This window comes from Ranitomeya imitator, chromosome 7 (assembly GCF_032444005.1).
Source record: "Ranitomeya imitator isolate aRanImi1 chromosome 7, aRanImi1.pri, whole genome shotgun sequence".
Lineage (NCBI taxonomy): Eukaryota > Metazoa > Chordata > Amphibia > Anura > Dendrobatidae > Ranitomeya > Ranitomeya imitator.
In genome coordinates, this window is record NC_091288.1 from 199789496 (window position 1) to 199808866 (window position 19371).

Consider the following 19371-nt stretch of genomic DNA (forward strand, 5'->3'; position numbering starts at 1 on the left):
AAAACTCCCTACCCTCGTTTACTTATGTATTCACAAAAAGAAAAAGGAAAAAGCAAAGTTATACTCACCTTTCCGCTGATAATCCATTGATGCCCATGTTACACAGTAAACTGCATAAAATAATATAACACCATATTTCTCACCTGTCTGATTATAATTCATTGATGCCCATATCCTAATGTAAAAAACACAAAATAATAAAATAGCTTATTCCATACCTGTCAAACGATAATCCATCGACGCCCACGTCCCACTGTAAAAGTCAAAAAATAATAAAACACCATATTCCTCACCTGTCTGACAATAAACCATTGATGCCCACATCCCACTGCAAAAGAGAAAAAATAATAAAACATCATAATCCTCACCTGTCCAACGATAATCCATTAATGGGCATGTCCCACTGTAAAAGGCAAAAAATAATAAAATAGTTTATTCCTCACCTGTCCGACAATAATCCATTGATGCCCATGTCCCACTCTAAAAGGCAAAAAAACAATAAAATAGCTTATTCCTCACCTGTCTGACAATAATCCATTGATGCCCACGTCCCATTGTAAAAGGCAAAAAATAATAAAATACCATATTCCTCACCTGTCTGACAATAATCCATCGATGCCCACGTCCCACTGCAAAAGAGAAAAAATAATAAAACATCATAATCCTCACCTGTCCAACGATAATCCATTAATGGGCATGTCCCACTGTAAAAGGCAAAAAATAATAAAATAACTTATTCCTCACCTGTCCGACAATAATCCATTGATGCCCATGTCCCACTGTAAAAGGCAAAAAATAATAAAACACTAAATTCCTCACCTGTCCGACAATAATCCGTCGATGCCTACGTCCCACTGCAAAAGAGAAAAAATAATAATCCTCACCTGTCCAACGATAATCTATTAACGGGCATATCCCACTGTGATACCTATGATTTGGAGAGTGGACACATCAGTGATGCAACCGCTCTCCACGCCAGCCACAACACACTGAGACAGGAGCGTGATTACGCTTCTGCAGTGTGTAGCGCTGAAAGGAGAAAGGTCATCGAACTTCATAGCTGATGAATCCCGGTCACCTCATTTACAGCACCACTTGCATCGTGGGAAAATTCTCATCCAGCGAATGGTGAGGAACCGAATGGCTCCCAGGACGAATAAAATTCATTTTCCCTGGGGATAGTACATAAAATGTACATGTGTAATGTTGTAGAGATGGGGTAGGACACTCGCGAGACCATAAAAGTTGCCTTTAATACCAGGACAGAGCTTCCTCTTGTGTTTCCTGTTAGTGCCCTGCATCTTGTTTAGTAAAGTAGAGATAATATTGCACCATGGGCCAAAGAGGGAATGGAGCCCAGTACCACCTCCAAAGTAGTAGACAACTTCTGCACAGACACAGTATTCGACTGCAGAAGGCCCATATACTATTCTGGCACGGGGGTCCTCTTCTGTTTATGTCCGCCCCTGAGGAAGTCTGTGTGACGTCCTAAATATTTGCTTTGTAATGCCTCAAACCTTAGAGGAACACATCTTTACGGCACAGTTTATATCTCTATTATGTCTCTTATGTGACATTCAAGAATTTGCCATGACTGCAACTAGAAATACAAAATAATGAGTAATGCAATGTATCAGCACCAAGGCAAAAAGTAGGTCAGAGAAGGAATCTCCAAAAGGAGATAGGGAATAATTTTGTCAAATTATAATACCTTTTCCTATCCCAATGTATTTGCAAAGTGAGGCAACTTTTGACATCAGTGATAGTTATAAGTAAATGATGCGTAAAGATGGACAGAGCCTTCAGATATTCGAGGCTCCAGCTTCCAACTAATCATGTAAATGATGATATTAATTAGATTAGAAGCATACGCTTGTATTTTCTTCCAGTGACTCCTACAGGCTTACATTCCTCATAATCATTAGGGTTCTAGTATCCGGCGTTACTTATTAAATTAGTGAACTCGGCGCCCACCACACTTCTTGTTCTGTGACATTTAAATACCCATATCACAGTTTTATGCCTGATTACTGCACCGCACTTAGTGGGTTTTTTCATTTCTTTTACCACTTTCAAGAGTTTAATTGGACCTCTCGCTGTTGTTTTATTCCATCGAATTCATTCCTCATGCTTTGTGTTATATTTTATTCTCTTTTATGTGAAGCCAATTTGGCTTTTTTTCCCCTTATTTTACTATATCTACTTGCGGCTTCATGCAAAGCAGTTATTTTTTTCTTTTCGATTCATTTATAGTGTTCTAGAAAAGTATGGAATATAAAGTGTTGGATTATTTTGGTTAAATAGGTATCTATACAGTGAAAGGGTCATCAGTATATGGATAATTTTACTTTAAATATAATGCTCTATATTAAATGTTTAATTAGTCCTTTCTATTTTTTTTTTTTTTTAAAAAGTCATTTTTTATTTTTTTTTGTGTTATTGTATTGGGCTGATTCGTTAAGATTGACATTGTGCACACCAATGTTAATGAACAGGCTCGATGGAGTACAATGCATCAAATTCATTAAGAAGTGAGTGCCATTTAATAAATTAGCGCATTTCCTAACTGGCGTGGGTCATTTAATGTCTCCCAAACACAGACATAAAGAATTCATGCTTCCCTGTCTCTGTGTAGGTAGCAGACGGAGAAGCATGATCTCTCCCGAAGGCGTACAGTAAGAGGTCTTGCGGCCGCTGGCTTCCCGTGAGTTTGGGGGGCGGTGCCAGTGATGGCACCGCCTCCCACAAACCCCGCCTGACTTTCAACTGTATCCGCCTCCTGGATGTACATATAGCTGAAAGCAATGATGGAGGAAGGAGCAATCAGCTGACACTCCCTTCTCCATCATTCTCACTGTGCATCTGATGTCTCAGCGCAGCGGGTGTGATAATGTCAGTACATTTCAACCGCTGGACCGAGCAGTGCAGACCACACCCTGCTGAGAACAGAGCAGCGGGGGAACGGAGAGAGTTAAGTATTTTATTTTTTTATCAATGAGCAATTTTTAGGGCCATCATGCTATGTAATGGACTGTTTATGGGGCCATCACACTATGTGGAGGACTATTTATGGGGCCATCATACTATGGTCAGGGTTATTTATGGAGCTACTAGATGGTGGCCCGATTCTAACGCATCGGGTATTCTAGAATATAAGAAGAGAATGTCCAGCTTTACTGAATCCGTAAAAAAGAGTTTTCTTTATTCACAAACTTTAAGCATACAGGATATAGACTTTAGCACAAACCATATGGGTAAGAATCTCAATGCGTTTCTGGAGACTAAGCTCCCTTAATCATGACCCTTAAATCAAACTTCTGTGAAATCAAACTGTCCACTTAGAAAGCAACACTGACAACCAATTTCACATGCTGTTGGGCAAATGAAATAGACAACAGATGGAAATTATTGGTAATTATCAAGACACACTCAATAAAAGAGTGATTAATATTATGCAGGTGGGGACCACAGACCACATCTCAGTACCAATGCTTTCTGGATGATGTTTAGGGTACTTTTGAATGTTGGGTGTGCTTTCACACTCGTGGTAGCATGAGACAGACTCTGCAACCCACACAAGTGGCTCAGATAGTGCAGCTCATCCAGGATGGCACATCAATGCGAACTGTGGCAAGAAGGTTTGTTGTGTCTGTCAGTGTAGTGTCCAGAGGCTGGAGGCCCTACCAGGAGACAGACCAGTACACTAGGAGAAATGAAGGAGGCCGTAGGAGGGCAACAACCCAACAGCTGGACTGCTAACTCAGAATTTGTACAAGGATGAAAAGGAGGAGCAATGCCAGAGCCCTGCAAAATGACCTCCAGCTGACCACAATTGTTCATGTGTCTGCACAAAAGGTTAGAAACCGACTCCATGAGGATGGTCTGAGTGCCCGAAGTCCACAGATGGGGGTTGTGCTCACAGCCCAACACCATGCAGGATGCTTGCCATTTGCCACAGTACACCAGGATTGGCAAATTCGCCACTGGTGCCCTGTGCTCTTCCTGTAAAGCAGGTTCACACTAAGCACATGTGACAGATGTGACAGTCTGGAGACGCCGTGGAGAGTGATCTGCTGCCTGCAACATCCTGCAGCATGACCAGTTTGGCAGTGGGTCAGTAATGGTGTGGGGTAGCATTTCTTTGGAGGGCCGCACAGCCCTCCATGTGCTTGCCAAATGTAGCCTGACTGCCATTAGGTACTGAGATGAGATCCTCAGACCCCTTGTGAGACCATATGCTGGTGCGGTTGGCCCTGGGTTCCTCCTAATGCAGGACAATGCCAGACCTCATGTGGCTGGAGTGTGTCAGCAGTTCCTGCAAGATGAAGGCATTGAAGCTATGGACTGGCCTGCCCGTCTCCCAAATTTGGATCCGATTGAACACATCGGGACATCATGTCTCGCACCATCCACCAATGTCACATTGCACCACAGACTGTCCAGGAGTTGTCAGATGATTTAGTCCAGGTCTGGGAGGAGATCCCTCAGTAGACCATCCGTTGCCTCATTAGGATCATGCCCAGGCATTGTAGGGAGGTCATACAGGCACGTGGAGGCCACACACACTACTGAGCATCATTTCCTTATATTGAGGCATTTCCACTGAAGTTGGATAAGCCTGTAACTTCATTTTCCACTTTGATTTTGAGCATAATTCCAACTCCAGACCTCAGTTCGATATTAGTTGTGATTTACGTTGATCATTTTTAGGTTTTATTGTTCTCAACACATTCCACTATGTAATTAATAAAGATTTACAATTTTAATATTTCATTCAGTGATATCTACGATGTGGGATTTTAGTGTTCCCTTTATTCCTATTTATTATATTATTTTTGAGCAGTGTATGTCTTTAAAGGATCTTGAAAGCTACAAAGGCCCTTACATTTGACCAACATGGAGTCAAGGAACTCTAGATACGCCAGTGGGTGTTCCTATTTCAGACACAGGATACATACATATGCACAGGACATGTCATAAATTTTTCAGAGATGTGGATCCAATCACTGCAACCTTCTCACAACTCAAAAATGGAGTAGCATTTTGTGCCACTGTGAATGAAATGTGGCCCGCACATTTGGGATTCTCACCATACTCTTCAATGCAAGGTCCATAAGAAGCCAAGAAGGATGGACTGACTTTTTTCAGGACTTCTGTAGAAGTCAAAAAGTCCTTCTGTCTTTCTGTAGAAGTCAAGAAGTTCTGTAGAAGTCCTTCTATCCTTCTGTATAAGTCAAGAAATTCTGTAGAAGTCCTTCTGTCCTTCTGGAGAAGTCAAGGAGTTCTGTAGAAGTCTTTCTGCAACCACTGTTCCACTGACCCATTCTCAATGCAGATGAGGGAGATGAGACCTACATCTATCAAACATTTATGGCAAATCCCATGGAACAGCCATAAATGTCAGAGACAGTGATACCCCGTCAAAATTATTATTATAAGACAACAAGCAACAACCGCATAGAATTTATGCATAGTATATTGGAAAACTAAATAACTTATCATTACAACAAGAACACACTTTTTCCTAAGGCTAGAATAATATTTTAGCCCAACAAAAAAACCAAGACATACTACTATGGCTTTAATACCGATCTTCTGCTAGTTCTCAGTATTAAACTTCTACACATCAGCGCAGCCGCCACATATTTAACCTTAAAGGAAATAATGAGATATAATGAGTACGAGAATAATGAGATCTGCATCTGACAAATGTTTTGTTGTGTGTTCGATGCCCCAAATGCAAAGATAATTAATGTCAAGTTGTTATCCGTGTAAAAGAGGCGCAAATTAAAAGCGCGTTGGTCAATTAGATGCTATCTGATCTGACAGCTTCGGTAAAGGCCGGGAACGCACAGCTGCTCCTGTTGTTTTACTATATATTAGCAGATAAGGTCATTTGTTGGAGGGGAGTATCTGTGACACTCACATATCCAGGGTGTGGGGGTCTTCCGCTTGGAGGAAATGTACAGCATTGATATTAATTAGACTTACCAGCCTTCTAGAAGGTGATGGTGGTGCTTGACATGATGTGGTGTGCTACAGACCGCTGGGGGGTCTGTCCTTCCTTGGTATCAGAAATTTGCTTTTTGTGTGTTAGACAACTGTGTTTACACAAGAATCTGTCTTTTCCAGAACTGATTGTCTATGTTTGTATGATGCATCATGTAATGTAGACGTACAAGTAGCCACCATATTCTCACACATCCACTTGCACTCAGGCTAATCTTCATGGTTTACAAGTCAAAATGAAAACTGCAGTATTAGAGATAAAATGTGAAACTTTTGAAATTGTCAACTGGTCTCTTGCAGGGACAAGCAAATCTTTCGAAATCTGCATTGTTGCCAGTAAATTTGATTTGCTGTGAATCCTTTCAACTCAAATCAAAAGTAGTCCATGTCCCAAATGGCCCTGAAAAAAATCGTTTATGACGCGTTGAGGTTTCCATTTTCTCTCTTCTTATCAATTGAATCTGCATTATTCTCTTTCACTCACCCACCATTTTTTTTTCCAATGCTGGGCTGTCACACACTATCTGTTCAGTTTTTTCAGTGTTTTATGACCTTCGCTCGCTATGTATATCGCTTAGGCTAAATTCATGTGTCCAGTAGTTTTTTTCTATTTTAGGATCCGTTATGGTCTACAGATAACAGAAATAAAATGATCCAATGCAGAATCTATTCATTTACAGTAACTGAGGGCAGAAATGTCCTACAATGCTTTAGTTTTTACAGCAATGCTGCGCCTATCCGTTTTTAGCTGGATCACAAAGATGTAGCCAGAACTGTAGAAAAAAAAGACATCCAAAAATCACACATTGATATAGTAACGTTAGGCAAAAATGTCAAAAACTGAACATGAGGTTCTTAGTTTAAGATTCTGATCAGACTGCAAGAAGCCCACTGTCACATCACGATGAACATCTTAAGTGGGTCCTTAGCCTGAAAGATGCGGTCCTCATGACTCCGGGTCACACCTGATGATGATGAAGTGGCGGCCATTGTTGCCATGATATTGTGCCTGTGTGGCCTGGAGTTCTGGGGACTCACCCTCGTAGCATGGGTGCTGTAAGGCACCAGGTCGCTCACCCGGCTCGTACACTGTTATTGTGATGGCAGATTGCACACCTTTTAGGCTAGGGACCCACTGAGAGGTTTACCGTGAGGTGGCAATGGGCTTCATACAGTTTTAACAGAAGGTTAAACTAAGAACCTCATGTCACTTTTGCAAATTTTTGCCTAGCAGCAACAGATCAATATATGACTTTCGGATGTGCTGCCCATGTCTTTTGTTCTACAGTAATGTAGTCTGCACAATTTTCTGTCCAACCAAAGATATGGATATAAAATGGATCCATTTTTAAAAAAAAATATTGAATCTATGGGAACCGAATCATATCTGATGGTTATCTGTTATGTCATCTATTAATGGATACATTTTTTAAGAACTGTGCAAGGCCAGGATGCTAGAGGGGCTTTGAGACACTTATAATAAAAACAAATCCATTACAAACATAACAAAGATGCATGCAAAAAGGAAATCAAACCATTTTTTGCTCCGTTGGTAATGAATCAAATTTTTTTTAAATACAGGATCCGTTACAAACAGATGTCAACTGGCTATGTGAACAGAGCCTAAACTGTGAGCTGTGACGTCCTCTCACTATCCAGATTCATCCCAAAATGGCCTCTGCTTTTAAGTAGGCTACGATAATCTTCCTGATTGGCTGTGCTGTATCACATGATATGATTTCTACAAGGCTACAAGGCATTAAGGGGAAGCCACCTGGTTACACTTGAAGTCTTCTTTGTCTAATCTAATCTTCTTTTAAGTGGAAAAGTTTAGACGAGTTAAGGAAAGCAAATCGCATATTGTTCAAATTTCAACAGTGTGTTGAGAGCAATACACGATGCCCAGAGTCCTAAACTCTACTCGATTCCTCCAGGTGCCAGGTTTCTAAATGTTATGATGCCATTGCTTTGCTGATGGTCACCGATCAGGACAGAGGAGAAGTTTTGGACTCTATTGCCATGGCGTGCAACAAAAATAAAGGGAGAAAGTTTTAGAACTCTATAGAGGGAATAGTTCGCCCCTGCCTCCTACTCACTTTAAGTTACCTGTTACTTGACGCTTCCAACCTTCACTCCCCTTTTTACTTTTTATGTTGCTATTTATATGCTTATTTTGACTGTTTTTTTATTATTATTATTGTTAATAATATAATTTAAGGTATGCTAGACTCTTTTCATATAAGTCACAACTGGCTTTTGAGGTTGGAAAATTGAAGATCAACCCGCCCTCCATGAGCCCGAAGTTGGGCATTGTATTTCTGTCTATATGCTTTGGTTTAAAGCATTATGGGGACACTATTACATGTACACTGCTCAAAAAAATAAAGGGAACACTTAAACAACAGAACATAACTCCAAGTAAATCAAACTTCTGTGAAATCAAACTGTCATTGACAATCAATTTCACATGCTGTTGTGCAAATGAAATAGACAACAGATGGAAATTATTGGCAATTATCAAGACACCCTCAATAAAGGAGTGATTATGCAGGTGGGGACCACAGACCACATCTCAGTACCAATGCTTTCTGGCTGATGTTTTGGTCACTTTTGAATGTTGGTTGTGCTTTCACACTCGTGGTAGCATGAGACGGACTCTACAACCCACACAAGTGGCTCAGATAGTGCAGCTCATCCAGGATGGCACATCAATACACAATGCCCAGAGTCCTAAACTCTACTCGATTCCTCCAGGTGCCAGGTTTCTAAATGTTATGATGCCATTGCTTTGCTGATGGTCACCGATTAGGACAGAGGAGAAGTTTTGGACTCTATTGCCATGGCGTGCAGCAAAAATAAAAGGAGAAAGTTTTAGAACTCTATAGAGGGAATAGGTCGCCCATGCCTCCTCCTCACTTTAAGTTACCTGTTACTTGAAGCTTCCAACCTTCACTCCCCTTTTTACTTTTTATATTGCTATTTATATGCTTATTTTTACTGTTTTTTTATTATTATTATTATTATTATTATTATTAATATTATTTAAGGTATGCTAGACTCTTTTTCATATAAGTCACAACTGGCTTTTGAGGATGGAAAATTGAAGATCAACCCGCCCTCCATGAGCCCGAAGTTGGGCATTGTATTTCTGTCTCTATGCTTTGGTTTAAAGCATAATAAAACATGCTGTTTGTAATGGTGTTTTCTCAAAGATTAAAAGTTGTGGCCATCACAAAGAAAAGGTTAATTGGTGTCTGTGTTTATTTTTGTGCCGGGTTCACATGTTAATTATTGCGAAAAGTAATGTTCTTTTGTTCCCCGCACTATACGGCAGGAAAATAACGGCCCCCACTGCCTAAGCAGGTTGAGCACAGCTCTTGCCGTTCAGTTTTCCAAATTTATAAAACTGTCCGGTTTGGCAATTTTCAGAGGTTCAATCTCCTCCACCCATCCACTGAGAGAGGCACGCGACAGCGCCATGTCCTAAAAGATGGAGCTTCCAGGAAACATAGTTTTTTTCCTCCATGAAAAGTATAGCTACAGCTCGGCTTTAAAGGCGATATCCACGATTGGAGACAAATTTTTTTTCTTAAATGTATGTATGTTTGAAAAAAAAAATTCTTTTAAATTGGACTTCATTAAAAAATGTGCAGCTTTTCCCTTTTTTTCACTCTTTTCATGTATTACAAAAATGTAATGGACATGGTAACGGCAAGACAGTGCAATATTTTTGATAAAACTGAATGGCAAATATGATTTTTAGCTCCAAATACATGCATTTAAATAAAAAATGTCCCGAGTGGTGGATCATATTCTTAAAGGGTTTTTTTCCATCTGAATCTTCCATAAAACTCCACATTTCTCCTATTACAGACCCTACTAAGTCTGTACCTTTTCAAGGCTAAAACAAAGTTGTACCAGGGTCCAAAACTGACTGGCACCTAGGCACTGCGAAAATCTTTTAACCTGCAGTTTATCTGATCTCACACAAACTATAATTTCCATGATGCCATGATGATCGTTGATTGGAAATTTGTTGGCACCAAGCACATAGACACCTAACAATGCCATCTACTGTTTTCCAAGATTACAGGCAGAAGATTAAAGGGAACTTGTCAATAGGATTTGTTCCTATGTAATCTGAGAGCAGCATAATGTAGGAGCAGAAACCCTGATGCCAATTATGTATCACTTACTAGGCTGTGTTTTTTCAGTTTCAATACAATTATTGTTTTATCAGCAGGAGATTATCACAACAGGACTAAGTGTCTCGTGCCTCCTAATCCAGCCCTATCCTCAGCACTGATTGGCAGGTTACTGTTTATATACAGTGTACACAGAAAGCAGCCAATCAGTGATGTGGGTGGGGTTATACACAGCTCAGCATTCCGAGCTCTGATGGATCTACAGCAGAGAAAACTGTGATTGTGTCACAACTGCTGCACCCAGTAAACTAAGTAATATATCACTGGAATCAGACTTTCAGCCTCTATATTATGCAAAAACAGGCTGACAGATCCCCTTTAATATTGATAGAAGATAAAATTGATATAACTTGGGTAGACAAAGTGAGCAAAACTTGATGCATGAATTTACTTTTTGGCTTTCCCTGAATTTCCATTCTATACTCATACCCATCTGAACGTGCTGCATTAGATATAACACAACATAAAAGTTTCGCCTGGACTGTTCCTTTAAAGGCACTTTTTGATCACTTTTTACTTTACTTAGCGTTATAAATGTCAGAAAGAGAAATGTCGGCAAATCTCTTATAGCGATAACATCTTATGGAATACTTTGAAGACATTGTGCTATCGTCTCATACTTATGACTCATTAATCTTAATCTTACACATGATACAGTATCAGCCCTCTGGTTTATTGAACTGCTCCTCTAAAACCGTCGTGTTATGAGCTGAGCCCAGGAAAATCAGGAGATTCTTCCAGTTACATTTAATTAAAGTCTCTTTGGCCGGGTGTATGTAATGCTTCACTGATCGGAGTTCCCTCCATCAGCTCTTTCAAAACTCCCAACCATAGATATTTAATACATTTGAGAACACCGATGTGGACGATAACTCACTTTTTAATAGAAGTTATGGGGAATAGGGTTGAGCGACTTTTCTTTTTAAAGGATCGGGTCGGGTTTCACGAAACCCGACTTTTTCAAAAGTCGGGTCGAGTGAAATCGGCCGATCCTATTGAAAAGTCGGGGTCGTCCGAAACACGAAACCCAATGCAGTGCATTGGGTTTCTAATGGTTCCCAGGGTCTGAAGGAGAGGAAACTCTCCTTCAGGCCCTGGGATCCATATTTAAGTGTAAAATAAAGAATCAAAATAAAAAATATTGATATACTTACCCTCGGACGCGCCCTGGTTCTCACCGGCAGCCTTCCTTCCTAAGAATCAGCGCCTGAAGGACCTTCGATGACGTCACGGCTTGTGATTGGTCACGTGAGCGGTCACATGGGCGTCATGCGACCAATCACAAGCCGCGACGTCATCTAAGGTCCTTCAGGCGCTGATTCTTAGGAAGGAAGGCTGCGGGTTAGAACCAGGGCGCATCCGAGGGTGAGTATATAACTATTAGGAATATACTCACCCTCGGACGCGCCCTCGGACGCTTCCTTCCTAAGACATAGCGCCTGAAGGACCTTAGATGACGTCGCGGCTTGTGATTGGTCGCGTGACCACCCAGGTGACCGCTCCCGCGACCAATCACAAACCGCGACATCATCGAAGGCCCTTCAGGAGCTCATTCTTAGGAAGGAAGGCTGCCGGTGAGAACCAGAGCGCGTCCGAGGGTGAGTATATCAATATTTTTTTTTATTTTTATTCTTTATTTTACACTTAAATATGAATTCCGATACAGATTCCAAACATATCGGAACTCGGTATCGGAATTCCGATTCCAGATCAGAAGATCGCCGACCTTATGGCCGACCCCACACAGGGGTCGGGTCGGGTTTCATGAAACCCGACTTTGCCAAAAGTCGGCGACTTCTGAATCTGACCGACCCATTTCGCTCAACCCTAATGGGGAAGAATCTGGAATTGACTAATTTGTACTTTTTAGTACTTTACAAAGAGAATAACCAAGTGCAGAGACATAGCTATAGGGGCAGAGGAAGCAATTGCACCCAGGTCCTGGTACCTAGAGGAACCCAATGTCCTCTCCAACGCATCAGGATTATACATGGCACATGGCAGTTGTCACACATTTTGCATTGAGACCCATAAGCTACTCATTTAATAGCATCCTTGGCATATAATGCTGACATATTACTGTAAAGTGGGGGGTCCAAATGTATGGAAAAAAAAATTGCTTTATTTGAAAAACAGTGCCACCCCTGATAATGGGTTGCGCATGCTGTTTCAGCTCAGCTATATTCACTTCCATAAGGTGAGTGGTAATTACAGACACAATCTGTGGGTTAGGGTGGCGCTATTCCTGAAAGGAAGCAGCCATGTTTTTCTAATCCTAGACAACCCTTTCCCTCCATTTTGTCATTTTTTTGCCTTCAGCTTTTTTTTAGCTAAAACCTTTATTTTTCAGCCAACATAGTCCTTGGAGGGATTATTTTTCCTTACAACGAGACTACTTTTAATCGTATCTTTTAGTTTATTAACTAATGAACTTGTGAAGAAAAGGGGAAGATTTAATGGCAACTTACAATGCTCATTCAGCATGTGTAGCTGTAACAGGACACCTGGCTCTACAGGTAGTCCTGCCGCACCAGCGAATATCCAGGCACATACACAATGACCATCTGTGGAATCCACATTGTGTAATTGCTTCTTTCAAACTTCCTCCAGTCAGATAGGATTTCATAAGGAGATGTAAGAAGAATATGGAGTTATTGTAAGTCCTAGCCACACAACCTTTTATTTTTTTGTTATCTCTGGAATGGACAGAACGGCCTTCCAGAGTCTTGATCCGTTCTAGCCCCCCAGGGTGGGGAGATACGCAGAATGGCTAGTAGAAACCAGGTAGCAAAGATGTGTTTGGTCTCCATGGGTAAATGGGGCCCAGCCAGATCTGATGGCATCAGAACCGCTGCCTTACAACCTTGCATTGGGAAGTTATGATCCTTAATAGGTTTTGGGAGTTTTAGCTGTAAACACCCAGGGAAGGCGGATAAGGCCCATCCCGGGGATGAAAATGGTGTGACCAACTAAGAGGCTAAAATAATTCTGACAGGCCTGTGCTCTTTCTCTTTGTCATGCTTGCTGTTAGAGTCCCAAGTAATGTGTTTGAAGGAACTGGAACCATCAGGCAGCTCATGCCCCCATGCGGCCCAGCACACATGGTCGAACATTAAAATGGTAGCTGACATCATTCATCAGAATATATATCTTTTGGACTTGCATATCTAACCATTGTGCATATAGTGTTTTGTCTAGTGTGCCTTTAAGGCGATTAAATACATAAATTAACCTTAGGCTGCTCTTTTATCTCGATCCACAAATCTACGTCTGTATTCTTGGTTTTAATTTCACATGCTACCGGGGCTGGTTTAAGGCCCAATATTATCTCATTAACGGGCCTGGCTTATATCAAATGAGGGCTGGGCTGGCAGGGCTCTGTTTCACTGATGCTAGTGAAAGAGGCATGTCAGGGTTGTGAGCGAGTGTGGTGCCAGCATCATGGGCCACCTTCTCTCACTTCCATGCCTTCCTGTCCCCGTGTGGACAATGTGGTGTCTTTGTAAAACTGTGCCAAGCTTACCTTATGTGTCCCCAGGGAATGCTTAACGTCATGTTGGTACAAATAAATAAGGCAGCACACTGCGGCGCAAAAACATGCAAACATGAAACATGAAAATTGATCTGCATTACTGCACTAGAAATATGAAAAAATGAGAGCGTTTAGCGCATAAATTGGCCAATTTATGTGTACCTGGTAGCCACATTAGGGCATCTCTCTTATACCAGGTCCTACACTTGCCTTTCCTCGCTGAGAATAAACATCTTCATCTGAATAGGTACCTGCAAAACCTCTTCTTAGACTAAGTTTCTCTCTCTCTGTGGAGGGGTAATGGACCTGCTGCGATTAACACACCTGTGGCTAGGAGGCGGAGTGCTCAGTCAGAAGGCTAAAGAATACAAGTTTCAAAAAACTAACTGTCACATCCAAACATAAAGTAAGTGTGAACAGGTGCTGAACCTAGAGTCACCAACTCGTATAAAGTCAAATAAATAAGGCAGCACACTGCTGCGCTAAAACATGCAAACATATTTCTGTACTAGAAATATGAAAAAATTAGAGCGTTTAGCGCATAAATTGGCCAATTTATGCGCTAAACGATCTCATTTTTCACATTTCTAGTGCAGTTCAATTTTCATGTTTCATGTTTGCATGTTTTAGCGCCGCAGTGTGCTGCCTTATTTATTTGACTTTATATGAGTTGGTGACTCTAGGTTCAGCACCTGTTCACACTTATTCTATGTGTGGATGTGACGGTCAGATTTTTGAAATTTGAAAGTCATGTTGGTACAAGTCCAGAGAATGTACCTCGTTATCACTCTGTCGTAATTGTGACATCAAGCGGAGTTTTCGCGGTACAGGTTCGAGTTTGTCATAGTACTAAAAAATGACGAAAATCTATGTGGAGTGGAATGGAGTAAAAATTAAACCATTGTTGTCATGGAGTAAATTGTCTGGTAAAAGTGACTTTTCTCTGTGGGTCAGAACAATTTGAGAGATATAAAATGTATATAGTATATAAAAGTTTTTTTAAAATAAAATTGTGGTTTGTTGCCCCATAATATGAAACCCAACATTTTTTTGTCTTTTTCTTTTCCTGGGGCTGTAGGTGAACGTATTTTTTGAGTAACATGCTGTAGTTTACAGGTAGCCTTTTATGATACATACACATTTATGATTAGTTTTTATTCTATTTCTTGGGGGGACATAAGGTGGTTGAAAAATGTCAATTTTTTAATGATTTCCAGAATAAATGTAATATTTAAAAAATTCTGACTATTTCCAATTAATAATCTGCTTATCCGTTACCTGTAGCATACATGCTTCTGCGCAGTGAAGAGTTCGCTGCCTCTCCTGTGCCATGTCTGTTTTTACGGGCTCAGGTATACTTAGGTTTTTCTCGTACAAATGCTATTAATTTTTTTTTATTATGGATAGCACTTGTACTTTAAATAGTGAATGGGGCTATTTACATGTTCATGTTTTCTGGCAGGACATATGAGGAGACATATCCGATCTTCTTCCAAGTGATGGATCAAAATCAGCAACGCAAGTCTATGGGTCCATAAAAAAATCAGATAGCATTCGGATGCCAGTGCAAGACCACCAAATGAGAAAAGGTGGACTTTTTTTTTTAAACTGATGGTAAACATTTACACACTGACCGAACTCTGATAAAAAAATAATCCTTGATGAAACATGGACTGATTATTTCCTTGCATCAACTCTAAAGGGTAATTTATAGGTAAAGTTGATCAAAAAATTACAGGAACCTGGTCAAGCTACCACATCAGTAGTCCATGGCCGCTGGACTAGGACACTGCAAACCTCCTTCTTCCTACTGACATTCCCAGGACTTCTTCTAAAATGTTTGACCTAGTGAGACATCATCATTGTGGCTCAACGTATATGATGCCGGCAGGTAGAAGAAGGTTCGCCGGGCTCTTGTCCCGCAGTTGCGGACTACCGACGTGGCCACTAGACTACGGTGGTGTAAATCTTTTTGCTCAACACTACTTATTAGTGGTGGTACTTTACAAAAAGTTGCAGAAAAATATTATAATAATGTGGTCTTATTTTTACCGATGGAGGATATTTTTACATCTACCTCGTGAAGCTGCTCCTTATCAGTTATGCAATGCCCAATTCTTATTTTCAATGAATCCATTTATTTTCTGAAAAGTCATTTTTATATTCCGAGCCCAGCAGCCATGTTTTCTCTCTATGGTTCTTTTATGAGGAAATTCTTTATTTCATTGCTTTTTGTTTTAATAATAAATGAGCATGGCTGCCGCAGAATTTACTACATAGGAAGAGACCAGGAGGAAAGAATGATATCTTCCTAAATAATGCTGTATGCAAACAGAAGTCCCAGCAAGGAGGCTACCACATAGGGATTAAAGGGAAAGGAGTAATGGGAGAAAATGGCACCATTTAAGGCACCATCTCAGAGGAGGCATGATTTCTTTAACAGAGGAAGTTGGCGGTTCAATAATTTGCCATTTGGCAGTTATCGTGTGGAATATCATGGATTAGGGTGAAGGGAAGGTGTAACTAAAACTCCTTTCTTTGGCATCTTAAAAATATCCTCCCTCATTCACTTAATCTTAAGCACAAAAATGGTGGACTTCTGGTATCAGATAGCCATCTGCTTTTTGTCTAATTTTCTCCACCCTGTCAATGTTCTAAAAAGTGGACAGAGTTTAGAGGGAGGAGTGGAGCAACCCACATTCCAATTGACTGACTATAATTTTGCCTCATTTTAACATAAAACTACGCTAGAAGATGGCAATCTGGCATTAATTTTAGGTATGTGGTCCTGGCTCTTGCACAGGGTAGTGAATCTTCCTACTGGCTCAGTCAGAATCCCTCTGTGTACGTCTGTGCAGGTTACCATGGCTGTGATTCTTACAGAACTTAAAAGGCCGGCACAGGCGGTGGCATGCTGCCTGAGTATTTTATCTTAGATTTTGAACATTCAGACATATCCAGCTTTGCTATCTCCATCAAAATGTAGTAGCAAAAGAATTATGCCTATGATTAGGAAATTTGTTCGATATGCATCAGGCATTTAAGGGCTACGTCTCCAGATGATGTTTTTCTTGACATGAAAATCAAATATTGAAGATTTTAATGAAGAGATGCCTGGTGCTGGAACATTTTTCCTTCTTGTGCTATTTCTAATGAGTGGTATTTAGCCACTTGCTCCTGGCACTTGTGTTCATCTGGATTCCGATGAGACACCGCTAATACACTTCCCTGCTCCCAGTATGATGTTAGATCAAAATGTAGTGCCAGCTCATGAATGGATTGAGCGCTGCATTATTGTGGGTGCAACATAAACCTCTTGTGCAAACCAGTTTTGCTTACGGTAATTGGATCTTCTAGGTCCAGTTTCTTTTCCTGTTGCCATTCTATCACAACAGTTTCCGTTGTGCCATCTGGATCTCTCTGGTGCACCAACGTCACTTCTCCATGCTGTACAACAGCTGATCACCTGGATTAAGGTCTTCGAGGATCCACATAAGATATGGGCTGCCTAAGATGAGCCAAACGAGTCTACACCTCTTATTGAATTTTGTACATTTTAAACAGTTCACGTTTAATTATGAAACTCTGGTTTCAAGGTAAGTGTCCTAAAGTACTGGTCTCTTTTACTCTTGTCTTGAAGGGCTTTTCTAGTGTTTAATGCTAGGATATGCCCCCAAAGGCCAATCGGTGTGGATCTTAGAAGGGCACATGACATTATAGTCAATGGGCACCCAAATAGCCATCCGGGAAAAGTTGAGCAATGCTTGACTATACAACATGGAGTAGTGTTGCTCCACTGCGATTTTCTCAAACAGTTGATGGGTGTTCTACAAGTCAGTCCGCCACCGATCGACACTGAGGACATATCCTAGTAATTAGTCACTGTAGCTTACTTTGAGACAAGGCTTTAGACGAAGGATTTTTTGAAAATCGCACTTTAGGACAAATCCCGATAAAAGAAAATGTCATCTTATTCTAGATACAGAGCATGTGAAATCAGCGGGATGGCTAATAAATGTACAGATGACAATAATGACCACAGGATGGGTCAGTAATTGTTATTCATGTAGTAGTCCTGCTATTTATACATGTACCAGAGACATCATTGACCTTGCTCGGCAGTTGACACTCGCTGATGAATCGGCCGGCGTGCCTTAACAATGGAATCCGAAGTTTTCAGGGAAGCTTGTACAAACACCATCTGTGAAGGGATCCCATGCTGGGAAACGCAGCCTGGTAAATCATCTTGTGCTTCCTACAAGTGAGGTGACTGCGCAGAACCAAATCCAGCAGTGAGTATTCAGTATGTCAGACTGCTAGTTAGGTCGGATATGACCCTGAACTGAGCGTCAGCAGACTGCACAGAGTTTATGGGAGAGAATTCACATGGAACGCTTGTTTAGTAATAGTTTCAAATGTAAATACTTGGAATAACTTTGCATTTTAGGATAATAACTTGGAAGAGGAGTCTAAAAAATCATGTTAACTAGTTCTTCCTTTATTACAATCCAGCTATGAGTCCTACAAGTGTCTCTGTAAGCCTCGGCAGCTAGAAAACGAGGCAGATAGTGACCTGGACGTTGGATCAATAAAAAAAACAGCAAAAAATAAACATATAAATCTCTAACAATTACCAATAAAGCAGCCGTATATAAAGATAAATGGGATTAAAGGGGTACTCCAACAGAAACTTTTTTTCAAAACTCAGGAAATGTAATATACCGTAGTTAAAAAGGAGATACTATGACTGTGCCAAGCAAATTGCAAGAAGTCCAACCATTTTGCATTTTTTGTGACTTGCAGTAACCTTGATTTCGCAATGCTACTTCATTCACCTGCATGGCGCTTCATTTCACAGCGACACCTAGCAAACTGGTTTCCATCTAGGCCCGGTTTAATTTTAATAAAGTCCCTAATTTTGGAATCGTGTCCATAATCAGTTGCCTATCACTTTGGAGGACCAAACATGTCTGAACATAGATAATGCAATAATTCCAGTGGACGCCATGCAATACCTAATGTCTCCTGTGGAGGTGCTGTAGGAAAATAAAGCACTCACTGTCAACTCAACAGAATGTCATCCTCCTGTGATCATTTTTTTTGGTAGGTCCTTCTTTATTAAGGGATTGTCCAAAGTGTACAGCCCGGTTAAATAAGCGAGCCGCAAAGCTTTGCTACGTTAAGATGAATAGAGCGTCCATTTTACAGAGACCAAAGTGATAAAGCACTGGTTATTTTAATGTATTGTAGTCAGGATCACAGAATATTTTATTGGCCTGGAGACTAATGAGAAAAAAGACAAAAAGCGCTGTCTATGTTTCTATCACGAAGATGTAAGACCCCCGGCAAGGTTGTAATACAGTTAGGGCCAGAAATATTTGGACAGTGACACAAGTTTTGTTATTTTAGCTGTTTACAAAAACATGTTCAGAAATACAATTATATATATAATATGGGCTGAAAGTGCACACTCCCAGCTGCAATATGATAGTTTCCACATCCAAATCGGAGAAAGGGTTTAGGAATCATAGCTCTGTAATGCATAGCGTCCTCTTTTTCAAGGGACCAAAAGTAATTGGACAATGGACTCTAAGGGCTGCAATTAACTCTGAAGGCGTCTCCCTC